Raw genomic sequence first — 14,026 nt, forward strand, 5'->3', positions numbered from 1 at the left:
TAAACACATTTGGGTTTATTAACAGTTGTGACAAGCAATTATGTTTATAGTAAAGGAAATCCGCCGCGTCAAAAATAACAAATGCGCCTGTTTTTTGGTTGTTTGGGATTGAAATAACTTATGGCTTTTCTAAATCAATGTAATTGATTTGACTAAAGCTATCTTGGATGACAAAAAGAAGGATTGGAAGTTTAATAACTTCTACTTTAGACTTTAATTTCAACTAAATTATAATCAGTATTTTATCCATATCATCTTAGTTATAATCGTAAGGATTTATTAGAATAAATAAACAGTTTCAACAATATTTAATATGTGATTTAATAAACAAAAGAACATGTAAGATTTTTAGGATTTAAAGAGATTGTAGACAATAGTTAAAGAATATGAAAAGAATACGAAGCAGATGATGAAAAATGATTCGAGACAATTAGTGGCAACACAGAGCTAAGCGAGATAAAAATATCAATCAATAAAGAATGAAAGAAGAATGAGCAAAACTAAGACAAATCAAACGACAGAACGTGAAAACAAATGTAAACAAGACAAAAGGAGATGGTGAAGATAAAATGCATTGAAAAACTGAATGCTAAATTAGTAAGCAAGAGACAAAAATAGATTAAAATGCAAAAACTCCGCGCCTTGGTGCGGGTTACGATCCCTAGTATTTTTAAATGTAAGTGTATTAGAAAGATGCTCTTCGTTTGCCTCAGTAGACTCCCCAGAATTCTCCTCTACTACGATTCTACTTTCCCTCTTCGTTGGCCTCCTTCCTGTCTTATAAGACAAGTTCTTCACTTTCTTTGTTCTTGAGTTAATGTTCGCGTATCAATAGTGAGATTGAGTTCATCTATTGAGATATAAGTTATTCAGTATGTTCTTGGACTCTTCAGTTGCATCTACTATGTATGTACAGCGATCTAACGGGGTTCTCAATTCTTTTTCCATCACATTTGAGTCGTCGTCGGACATGTCTTCACCAATGGCGTAGGCCAATGGCCACTGTCGTGGCTCTTTAGAAATACTAAGTTATGCTTTCTCCATTCTTAATTTGAGTACCTCAAAATTCTTTACGCACCTCTGAAATTGTGGTTATTTCCTCTTAACTTTGCCTTCATAGAGTTCGATAATTCTTTGGAACTGTTATTACTTTAGAATCTGCTTCGAAATAGTTTCCGCGAAGTAGTTTTTGACTTTGAGTTTCAGCTCATCCAACTCGAATTGTTGTTTGCTCATTACGTACTTGTTCTGTGATACATATTTCAAGGAGAATCTTCCAACTTTTTGACACAAAATCCGAAAGGAAACCTTATTAAAAATGTGAATCTTAATCCAATGCAATCTATAAAAATATTTGAATATATATTATGTTTGAGGAAATTCGTAGCGGGTCGAATAATCTTATCTAAAATTAATCTGAACATATCTAAAATTAAATAAACATTACTTTAATATATATATATATATATTTCTTTATAGATTCAAATATTTTGTGTTTTCTATTAATTTTGTTTGTTTTTAATTATTGGAAGTTTAGTTCATTTCAGATATTATTTTTCATGAGTTTAAATGCTTCATAAATGAAGTAGTAGTATAAGATTTCTTAAGTTTTGTAATCCACTTTTTAAATATAATTTTGAGTTTTAATAATTGTCATTTAGTTGAAGGCAAAAACAAACAAAGAGTTGGGTCAACGTTTGAGTTTATCATGATTTAAAATTTTCCAATTTTCCAAAGATATTAGAAACGCTACCGACAAAGTGAAGGAGTAAAAAAGAAAGAGAAAAGGAAGTTAATGTTATAAATCCAATGGTGAATGTCAATAACCAGGCCCGGTCCAAGACCGGCCCAATACATAGAAGATAGAGAGATGGCCGAAACCTTAGAAAGAGGAGAGAGAGAGTGCCGATTTCAGGAGAGAGAGAGGCAGCCACAAGATTAGGAGAAAAGGAAACCCTACTTCATTTTCCTTATATGTTTATGTTTTAGTAGTTTTCCTAAATCTAGATGGATTAAGATATGTACTCTTTCCTTTTATATTTATCTTGTAATCCTTATATAAAGGAACCCCCATTGTTCATTAATTATAACACAGAAATATTCAATCTCTAAACTCTCTAATTACAACACGTTATCAGCACGATAGACTCCCAAAACCCTGAGAAAGAAAATCGCCAACCCTAACCTAAAATCCGTCACACATAAACCCTAAATCCGGCGCAGCTTAAAATCGATCGATCTCTCAAACCCTGAGGAGCCAGACGACGATCCACATATCATCTTGAATCCCTTGACGAGAAGAATCCATCATCCCAAACGGTTCGTCGATCCAATCTCAGACGCGCCCTCACGCTCAGCCACAATACGCGTTGCCGTTTTACTTTTGGAACCCTAATCCGACTACCTCAGCGCACATCCGCGACCAGACGCCAAACCGTCCGAGACAGCTCGCGTTCGTTCTCCAACTCGCGACCCGATAGGAGCCAGCGTCCGTCCGCGTGCAAGATAGAGGTTCATCCGAATTTGGTGGTCCGGTTCAACCCTACAAAATAAAGGTAATTCGAAATCTGAAAACAAGAATCGAATCTGGTTGTTTTGTAAAGATTGAAACCTAAAATATAATCTCTAAAACAAAGCCATAGGTTAATAGATCAATCCCCTATGAGTAAATCGAAGCTCTATAAGTTAGATATAAACTCTAAAAACGAGATTGATCCATTGATCAATTAAAATCAGAACCTTAAAGGTTTTTGAATCTCAAATCAAATCCCTTTGATCAAAGATCAAAGTTTTTGAAATCCCTAAAACCCTAATTCGAAAACTATTTAAAACTTATTGATTGATTAAGATTAAAATTGATCACCTTGAAATCAAAAATTGTTTGATTAATAAAATCAAAACCCTAAATTGAAAATTGATTTTGAAATTGAATGAATAATTGATTGATGATCTGAGATGTTATGATTGATAGATTGATTGATAGATCTAATCTCAAAATTCGAAATCCTTAAGGCCTTGAAACCCTTAATCTTGATTGATATTTCTTAAGGTCTTGAAAACCTTAAATCTCACATTGCTTGAAAGATTGATTAGGAATATTTACATATTGAATGTGAGTTAGATTGCTAGATTACTTGATTATAAAAATCTAGCTGAAACATTACCAACCTTGAAATTGGTAAACTAAATTGATATGGATTGTGTGACATTGTGTTTTTGTTACGAAACATACCGAACGGCCGTGTGGCCTAATGCATTGCTCACACTTGCGGCCTTGTGCCCTTGATTGATTAAAAGCCATGTGGTTTAGTGCATATTTAAGTGGCTGTGTGGCCTAGTATCCGGATGGTTATTTAAACAGGATTGCATCATGATCAGATCCTTAAGATCGTTGTATCACATAATGGCCGTGAGATCTAAGCATTACAATACATGACCGTATGGTCCACGTATTATAGAGAGACTTATGAAATCATGTGCACTGATTATTTAAATTGCTTGCAAGAATTCTAAATCATGAATTGATTGATGATTTCAGATGTCGAGATTTGAGTCTTCGGATTATGCTGCTCTAGATATCTCTGGAAGATATTATCCAGAATGGGAAACGAACACTTCAATTGCCCTGAAGTCTAGAGGACTCGGGAAATGTATCATTGAAGGCAATGATGAAATTGAAAGTGAAAAGCATAGAGCCATAACAATTATGCGCTATCATCTCACTGAGGAACTGAGAAATCAGTATAAGAATATTGAAGATCCTTATGATCTTTGGATAAAGCTAAAATCCATATACTCAATGGAATTATGGCGAAAAGCCATGAATGATTGGAAGATACTCAGATTCCAGGATTTTAAATCCGTGGACGAATATAATTATGTTCTAATGAAAATCGCCCATAGTCTTGAACTATGTGACGAAGTGGTTACAGATAATGATTTACTGTATAAAACATATTCCACATTCCATCCAAAAGATCAGTTGCTATTACATAAGGCTAAAAGTTTCACAACCTATAATGACCTATTGTCATACCTATTGGCAACTGAGCAAAGAAAGCAGAAAGTTAAAGATACAATTAACTGATTTGAAAAACTTTAGAAAAGATACATTGAGCAACAAAAGCAGTGAGATGAGATATCCTGAGGCATTGGATCAAGATGAATCCAAGGCAGCCGTGTCCACAATAACAGATGTTGTGGCCGGACTATCTATTGACTAAAGAAAGATCTCGACATGATAATTTTAAGTCTATGTTTTTGTGATTTGCTTTTAAACCTACTTGATGGTTCACGATTTTTATATATATATAAAAGAGTTTGTTTTGATTATATCTTGCCTGATCTTACTTGAACATATGAATGTTTTATTGATAAAGAGTTGCCTAAAGGGCATAATATCAAGTAAGAAATCGTGAAAGGGGTATAGTAAGCCTAGTAAAGAAACTACTAGTAAAGAAACTAAGGCATTGCCTACAAGGCATTATACACACCCAATGATATGTGACCCATTGAGTTATAAATGGTTTCCAAATAGAAACAATGGGCAAAGAAGGAAACAAGTTCCTTCGGATTTAAAGAAAAAAAAATGCCTAAGACCTTATAAGAAAGTGGTCAAGACTATACCTATGATCTCTACTGATTTAAACTATGCTATAAGATCAGTATGATAAGAGGCAAGAGAAGTGGTGACTATACTGATATATCCCACGAAAATTATACACTATATGGCATGATAGGATTAGCCATCCTAAGTCTAAAACTTGATGCAAAGATTAATATTGAAAAGGCACAAAGAGTTATCCCATAAAAGATCTCACGTTGTGAAACATGTACACAAAGGAAAACTCATTAGGCTTAATTGTCCCGAGCATCACGAAATTATAGTATGTTCATGAGGGGGAGAGAGGATAAACCCATGATCAATACTACAAGTTCGTGTACTACTATGGTCTAAAACCATGTTTAGGACGGCCAAACCATAAAGGCCATTACTTGGCCATGTTATAAATGGCTCGGCCACAAAGGCCATAACCGGCCGAAGAAGCCATCACCTATAAAGATTCGGCAATGTAAGCCACCATCTATAAGACTAAGATTCTAAAGTCTATAAAGCTTGGGGACATTATGAATTTACATGTATAGAATGATAATATGCATCAGGCCATATAAGTGAGCATAGATATTCCCATCTCAGAATGAATACGGGTCATAAAACCAGACATACACCATCTTAAGAGATTTTAAATACACCACCACAGATATATGTGTGCCGTCTAAGATGGAACCTCAGAAGAGGATTGGGAATATATGTTGATAAGAATAGGACTTTCTCCACGAATTCAAAGAGACTGTGAGCCAAATTATGGGTGATCAAATAGTGGCCAGGTACACGGATTGCGTGATCAATGAATCCATCTATCCAACATCATAAGGAGAAAGCTATAAGCTGGTACAAAGAGCAAAGAAAGAATTATAAAAGAATGAATGGTATCAAACATCATGGTCTTGGCAAAGATCCTCGGATTAGAATTGTAGACGTCCAAAGTAAAGAAAGATTATAAAAAGCTAGCTAATCGAGATGCCAGACACTAACCCGAATAGAAAAAGAATGACTAACTAGCTTAGCACCAAACGAAATCTAATGTCCTAGAAGAGACATAATCAAGTTGCTATAGAGTCTATACAAGATAGACCAAGTGTTCCATAAGATAAAGGAATCTCGGATAGAAAAATGGTGCATAGAATACAGATCCGAGATTATAAGAGAAACCATACCAGACATTGAGAAAAGGCTGCGCCGCTACACATCTAAGGTACCTAACCATGTAGTCTTGGGACGCCAAGCTGCTAGGTAATAAAAGTCCTGGATAATAAGATCTCAAATCTCTAGATCATGTCTGGAACATAATGGAACCACATATGAAAGTGTCGACACACACACATAAAGAGAATTTGTATAAAGATACATAAGAGAATAGCACTTGAACATAAAGAGATAAGCGAGGATCATGAACCCACGAATGAGTACTCATACAATCATAAAGATCATACAATCATAAAGAATAAAGATTAGATTGAAAGATAAACGTGGAGGTTCAAAGTATCTAAAGGTGAGATGAGTGTATTGGCCATATACATATACAGAAACGCCATCTGATCAACCAGTGAAATAGATGGATCTGGTGAGAAGTAAAGAAACCGTGAGAGATGTACATGATGTAAAGGTGTTCATTTTTTCCTACTACCAGCATTCGATTATAGCTTGTTACACAAGGTACTCACAGAGATCAAAGGAACAGATTATAAGGAGATAAACTCCTATGTGGTGGTTGCTGGTACAGATTTCGAAATTAACAAAAGGTCTGGTCATAAGAAAATAGATACAATGATATAGTAAAACAGCATATGGATCACTGGATAAAATTGGAAGAACAGCTTTGTTCCTAAGCTGATTAATGGACTGAAATAAAAGCAGCTGCATATAGTATGTAAAAGAAAGTGATCACGCATGATCTTGGAGTTGTATAAAAGACAATCCAATAATAGTCCATAAACATTTGAAATCCCTTGTGTTTGTACTAAACCTAAAAGAGGTTAGTAGACTGATATAGAATGTATCTGTAGGCATCCGGTCCTTCGACTAAAGACGTCCAGCCCTTAAGTTAAAAGGCATCCGATTTTCAGATAAAGGCGTCCGGCCCCTTCTACTAAAGCCGTCCGGCTCTTATACTTTGATCACAGGCTAGTAGAAAAGATCAACCATCAGGCAGCAATCCGACAATCAGATCCCTTAAGGATCCGGCATAGCAGAATAATTTTCTGCTGCTGTATGACCAACTCCCACAAAGTTTTGTCGTGAGGACAAAGAGGAGATGTTTAATCTATCCTTCCCTGTCGGATATGAAGTATTGTAGTCCATAAGCTCGTGAAAGCCGAGATTCATGACCTAATAATATATACTTAGCGTGTGATATGATCCACGGAAACTAAGGTCATGAGACGCCATCATTAAGATAGAAGTGCAAAGAATAATGAATACGACATTACCAAAGGCAAAGAAATCGATGTCCACATCCATGAGAGTGTTCGGCCGCAGAGCCATAATAAGAGATTATAAACTCACAGCAATGATCATTGATCTTGAACACTCATGAGACAAGTAGTGGACACGTATGGACGAGGTCTATGACCCGAACATAGATCGACCAGATTGATACATGGTCAATGGTAATTATAATGGCCAAAATAAAGAGCAGTTGATAGTAGACAATCACGCCTAGACCATGGACACATGCAAAGACAATTTGCAAAGACCTAATAGTGATCTTCCGAGGACAATATGGTTCATATTGTTTAGCACACATGCTTTACCGAGACACTTAATGTCAAAAGACATGAGAGACGACCTGAGAGGTCGAAGTGGTCTAGTTACGGCTTAGTAAGAAACTGGCCGATTACTCCCTTCCTACATATACATGAAAGATCACGCATCAGATGCGTAGAATGTAGAAACCTACAGTGAGGTTCACATCAGGGGGAGTAGTGTGTGTTGTACTATTTTTCCTTCATCATGGTTTTGTCCCACTGGGTTTTCCTGATAAGGTTTTAATGAGGCAACATGAAGCGTACTACAAATTCTGTATGGTTATGGCATTCAAGGGAGAGTGTTATAAATCCAATGGTGAATGTCCATAACCAGGCCCGACCCAAGACCGGCCCAATACATAGAAGATAGAGAGATGGCCGAAATCCTAGAGAGAGGAGAGAGAGAGTGCCAACTTCAGGAGAGAGAGACGGTCACAAGATTACGAGAAAAGGAAACCCTACTTCCTTTTCCTTATATGTTTATGTTTTACTAGTTTTCCTAAATCTAAATGGATTAGGATATGTACTTTTTTCCTTTTATCTTTATCTTGTGATCCTTATATAAATTAACCCCCTTTGTTGTTTAATAATAACACAGAAATATTCGGTCTCTCTCTAATTACAACAATTAAATAATAATAATTAACGCCCAAAAATACTGATTTGATGACGTGGCAAGAGGAGAATAGGGTAGAGTTCTTCTTTATAATACTAGATATTTCTTTATAGATTCAGATATTTTGTGTTTTTTATTAATTTTGTTTGTTTTTAATTATTGGAAGTTTAGTTCATTTCAGATATTATTTTACATGAGTTTAAATGTTTCATAAATGAAGTAGTAATATAAGATTTATTAAGTTTTGTAATCCACTTTTTTAAATATAATTTTGAATTTTAATAATTATCATTTAGTTGAAGGCAAAAACAAACAAACAAAAGTTTGGAATTGGGTCAACGTTTGAGTTTATCATGATTTTTCCAAAGATATTAGAAACGCTACCGACAAAGTGAAGGAGTAAAAAAAAAAAAAAAAAAAAAAAAAAAAAGTAAAGGCATTTTCGTGAATAACCAGAACTTCTAGGGTGAATAGGACAAAACAAAGTTTCAAAAAAAAAACATAGGTTATTTTTGTGTTTGACTTGAAATTTTGAGTCATTTTTGAAAGAACCACTATATATATAGACATCCAAAAGATACTATGCGAAGAGGTATATATATATATTCAAGGTATAAACACATATATTCAATGAGAAAACATATATATTCAACGAAGAGTCGCTTATGTTCGTTTATAGATTTTTTCTTATAACTACTGGTTAACTAAACCATAAAGTACAATTTAAAAACCATATATTTAATTTGTAAATATATAATTTTATAAAAGTAATTAAATTACCCAGTAATTGATTTTCCGAATATTTAGATAATTTTAATATTTTATATAAATTTAAATTAAATAAATAGCAAAATGAACAAAAGATAACTCATTATAACTATGCAATTGTAAGAATAAAAAAGATTCATTCTAAAACATTTTGAGAAATATTAAAAATCTATGTTTTAAAATAAAAAAAACACATCATTACACAATTTGATAACTTTTTTTAAATCAATGCATCTTTTAAAATGAAAAGGCACATCATTTCACAATTTTTTGGATTCCTATTGTTAATAGAAATGCGAAAGATACAACTTTTCATCCTAAACATCGCATTTGGTATTAAAAGATTATAAAGACGTGTTTTGTATTAATAGTAAAAATCTCAAAAAGTTGAAAAGATGCAATTTTTTATCCTAAACATTGCATTAGTTTTAAAAAGATAATAAAGATGTATCTTTTATTAATAATAGGAATCTCAATAAATGTGAAAATACAACTTTCATCTCAAACATTGCATTAATTTTTAAAAGATCATAAATATATTTTTTTTTACAAAATGTGTCTTTTCATATTAAAATTACATTGACTTTTAAGAGATCACACATTTATATTATTGTGAAACACTATTTTTTCCAGAAAGTTTAGGATATACTAAAGCGGGATTTGCCAAAAGTGACTAAAACTTGATTTTGAATACAAAAGTGTACCCTAAATTCAATCAAATGCAAAAGTAACCCAAAATCCTAGTGAAATTACAACAACTCCCTTATGAACAAACAAAAAACCTATTTTCAATTTTACCATTATAACCCCCCGTTGGAGAAGACTTCTTTGTAAGTCTTCTCTATGATGAGTTCTTTGTAAGTCTTTTCTATGATGACTTCTTTGTAAGTCTTCTCGTTCAGTAGATCTTAAAAATAATTTTATAATTTTATAAAAAATATTTTGATGGGTAAAAATTTGAAATCATGTAATAATAAACATTTCTCAATGATGTAAATTTAGTTCATCTGAAATTGAATTATTTTCAACATAGATGAGTGAATGTATATTGGCTCATGGGTAATTGGTTTAGGGTTTGGTAACATATGTTATAGTATTGTATGTATAACATGTAAGATTTTTAGGATTTAAAGAGATTGTAGACAATAGTTAAAGAATATGAAAAGAATACGAAGCAGATGATGAAAAATGATTCGAGCAAATTAGTGGCAACACAGAGGTAAGCGAGATAAAAATATCAATCAATAAAGAATGAAAGAAGAATGAGCAGGGTTAAGTTATTACACAAGCCAAAACTAAGACAATCAAACAACAGAACGTGAAAACAAATGTAAACAAGACAAGAGGAGATGGTGAAGATAAAATGCATTGAAAAACTGAATGCTAGATTAGTAAGCAAGAGACAAAATAGATTAAAATTCTAAAACAAGGCGCGGGTAACGATCCCTAGTATTTTTAATTGTAAGTGTATTAGAATGATGCTCTTCGTTTGCTCAGTAGACTCCCCAGAATTCTCCTCTACTACGATTCTACTTTCCCTCTTCGTTGGCCTCCTTCCTGTCTTATAAGACAAGTTCTTCACTTTCTTTGTTCTTGAGTTAATGTTCGCGTATCAATAGTGAGATTAAGTTCATCTATTGAGATATAAGATATTCAGTATGTTCTTGGCCTCTTCAGTTGCATCTACTATGTATATACAGCGATCTAACGGGGTTCTCAATTCTTTTTCCATCACATTTGAATCGGTCGTCGGGCCAATGGCCACTGTCGTGGCTATTGAGAAATACTAAGTTATGCTTTTCTCCATTCTTAATTTGAGTACCTCAAAATTCTCTACGCACCTCCGAAATTGTGGTTATTCCCTCTTAACTTTGCCTTCATAGAGTTCGATAATTCTTTGGAACTGTTATTAATTTAGAATCTGCTTCGAGATAGTTTCCGCGAAGTAGTTTTTGACTTTGAGTTTCAGCTCATCCAACTCGAATTGTTGTTTGCTCATTGCGTACTTGTTCTGTGATACATATTTCAAGGAGAATCCGCCAACTTTTTGACCCAAAATCCGAAAGCAAACCTTAATAAAAATGTGAATCTTAATCCAATGCAATCTATAAAAATATTTGAATATATATTATGTTTGAGGAAATTCGGGTCGAATAAAATCTTATCTAAAATTAAATAAACATTATTTTAATATATACTAGGGTCAATCCGCGCTACGCGCGGGATATGCTTTCCGTGATATATATAACTATATTTTTGTACATTTTATATTGCGTGTATTTTATAATGTTTACGGGTTTTTAAGAATATTTGGTCGGTCTTCTGGTTGTATGTTAGCATTAATATAAGTTAGATGAAGTGTACTTGGTCTTCTGGTTGTATGTTTAGGTCTTATGATAACATTTGTATGAATATGTTGGGCTATTGAGGATTTCATTTCGGATGCCGCATTTCTCATCGCGCAACATTTCTCATCGGGCAGAAATGTTGTCATTATTATTTTGAATGACTATCAAAGATTTGATTAATATTATTTGTAAAAAATTGTTTGTATAAAATTACATGTAAATGAATATATATATATATATATATATATCTCGTCATGTTGGGGTTATATGGTCGTCTAGTTTGACTAATTCATGAATATCAATTGTTTGGATTTTAAAAGGTTACTTATTTTGTTTTATATATATATATATATTTTTCGAATAAACTAGTTTCGTTTTTGTTGGTAAAATTCTTATCAACTAGCTGACTTTTTCAATCTTAGATATGTATATACTGTCGATTATAAAATGTCATAATTTTAGAAAGTAGTTGGCCGCATTATTTATTATAAAATAATGGTTATCTACTATGGTGTGTTTTTAAGTGGAACCATAGGTGATGGTTAGAAAACACTCTGTATGCATGCAGTTTAGCAATGAAAATATGAATGTCAGAAAGGGTCGGTTGTACACTATTTTCACAATAGATATACAATCATTTGTCTAAGAAGTACTCATCGCCTTAATGGAGTTTTGAATGTACTTTTGCAGGCGATAATTGTTTCTGAACTTTCCGTGAATATCACCCAAAGTTTGTGTTATGGAAACATTATTTGTTCTAACAACTGAATAAAAATATTGGTTCTACCACACTGAACATTGCACTTGTAATACACGTACCCTTTATTGTACAGTTTTCTGATCAGTACTGTGGTGGGGTGGGCCTAGATAGTTGTGACGTAACTATGGCTGCCTTTCCTCAGTTTTTGTAAGCGTAGGAATTGGAAGTAGACATATCAGCGGTTAATGGTATTTTCATACAATTGTAGAATACATGTATTGTGCAGCTTACCTTGTCATAGTTTGCGCAAGCATGACCGAGACGTGGAGTTTTTTAGAGACTGTCTTTCTCATTTGTGTATCAGTATTGAGAATATGGGAGGGCGAGAAGTTAGCCTTTTCCGGCAGGTATTTGCTTAATCATCTCTTGAGAAAGGAGAGACTATGTGTGCTGCCAATGTTGGATATGGTTGCTGGGAACTTGTACATATAATTCTAAGTAGGCTCAGAGCTGTGGTATTTGTTCAGATAACCAGATTGAGTGCCTATTAGGTTTCAAGATAATGTCAGTTCTTTTTCAATGAATGACATTAAAAGGCGTTCATTTGGTAATGAAGCTGTGTATAATGTTTATGTAGGTGGAAACACCTATTGGCTTCGAAAGAGACTGCAGTTTTATATATATATTATTAACTCATTTATTCTATTTATGAATTGTAAAAAATATATTTCATGTCATTCAATCTCGTAGTTAATTTTTTGCATCTTTTAAAAGAAAGAATATATCCTTGTTGGTAGCAGATTGAGCTGACTGTAGGAGGTTGCAGCAGTTTTAATTGGGTAACAAACTTAGTTTTTTTTGTTAGTAAAATAACCAAATTTAGCGACTATGCTAATAAAAACGGTGGTGGAATAAAGTGAAGCAAAATTTTATTGTATGAATAATCTGCACACATAATATATGAAATCAAGGATTGCAAGTAAAGAGTAGGATTCTAATCTTTCTAACTTGGTCGGTTAAGTATTGCGAGCCTTTTTGAGCAAACACTCAAATGCTAAAACCAGTAGCTCCTCAACAGTGCTCCCACCGCAAGGAGGCAGAACATGTGCAGTGGTTGTCTCCAATGGATGTGCTTGTTGCAGCGGATCATGATCACTTGCGGCTGAGTTTTCGCTTCCAGATATATTGATTCTGTGAGAACACTTGCAAGATACACATGAGTTGTTCATAACTTGAGGAGAAATCTTTTCATCAAGCATGAGCACACTCATAAGATCCCCTTTTTCTTCATAATATGTGCCTCCTAGAACAAACAGCAAGAGACACAATCAAAGGAAGTTTGCAGTTTTGACAATGTATTTATGTAGATTGTAAATAACACATATTTGATGTTACCATTCCCCGGAAAGTCCAAAACAAATCAAATGTTTCAACAAAACAGATAAGCGTATTTGTAAGACATTGTACTGAGAAATATATACATACATATATTTAGAGAGAGAGAGATGAAGGTTACTTCTTCAAGCATCGATAAAGAATTCTGTTGACTCCTGAATTTATAAGACTTGATAAAAATTAAAAATTTATACTATCACAAAGTTCTGAATCCCAACATCATGAAAATTAGATTGATGTGCTTTGCATAGAAAATAATAGTTTGGCCTTTCATGAGCGAAGTATAAGTAATGGGTGTCAAAGAAAAGAGAACTTACATGTGTAGCATCAGGTCCTTTCTCAGGTCCGTCAAGATGAAGTGCCTTTTCTTGCCTTATTCTCAGTCTAGAAGCTTCTCTCTCTCTGCAGCTTGACGCTCTGTTCTCTCATGGGTCTCTTACTCTCTTCTTCTTATTCTTCTATGTGATTCCTCTTTTTGAGCAGTCTCCCTCTTTAAACGATTCACCTCTTCATGTTTCTATTTCTCCCTAATGCCTTTTTGGAGTAATGCTTGATAGAAGTTTCGAAGTCATTGTATGCAACATTATCCATCTCTTTCTACTTCAAAGCTTTCTGCTTCCTCTCCTTCTGTTTTTCAAACGCCGGTTCTAGTTCTGTTTCTTTTCTACCTCAGGCTCTTTCACAACCATCTCATCCTCCGGAGCCTCAGCTTTATCATCCTCATGAGTCATAACATTGCACATAATATGAAGAGCTTAGAAGTTTAGTTTACATGTGTGTACAAACATATATAAACGTTTTTAGAAACAGAACAAATTTGGATTTCCAAAC

General features: G+C 33.8%; 1 long non-coding RNA gene across 1 annotated transcript; it reads right to left on the reverse strand.

Moving 5' to 3' along the window:
- Nucleotides 1–12,712: 12,712 nt before the first annotated feature.
- LOC106321017 lies at nt 12,713–14,020 on the reverse strand. Its single transcript, XR_001265988.1, has 2 exons — nt 13,513–14,020; nt 12,713–13,103 (listed from the first exon to the last, which is right to left on the reverse strand). It is a non-coding gene; the product is annotated as an uncharacterized LOC106321017 (long non-coding RNA).
- Between the last annotated feature and the right edge of the window lie 6 nt (nt 14,021–14,026).

This window comes from Brassica oleracea, unplaced genomic scaffold (assembly GCF_000695525.1).
Source record: "Brassica oleracea var. oleracea cultivar TO1000 unplaced genomic scaffold, BOL UnpScaffold01175, whole genome shotgun sequence".
NCBI lineage: Eukaryota > Viridiplantae > Streptophyta > Magnoliopsida > Brassicales > Brassicaceae > Brassica > Brassica oleracea.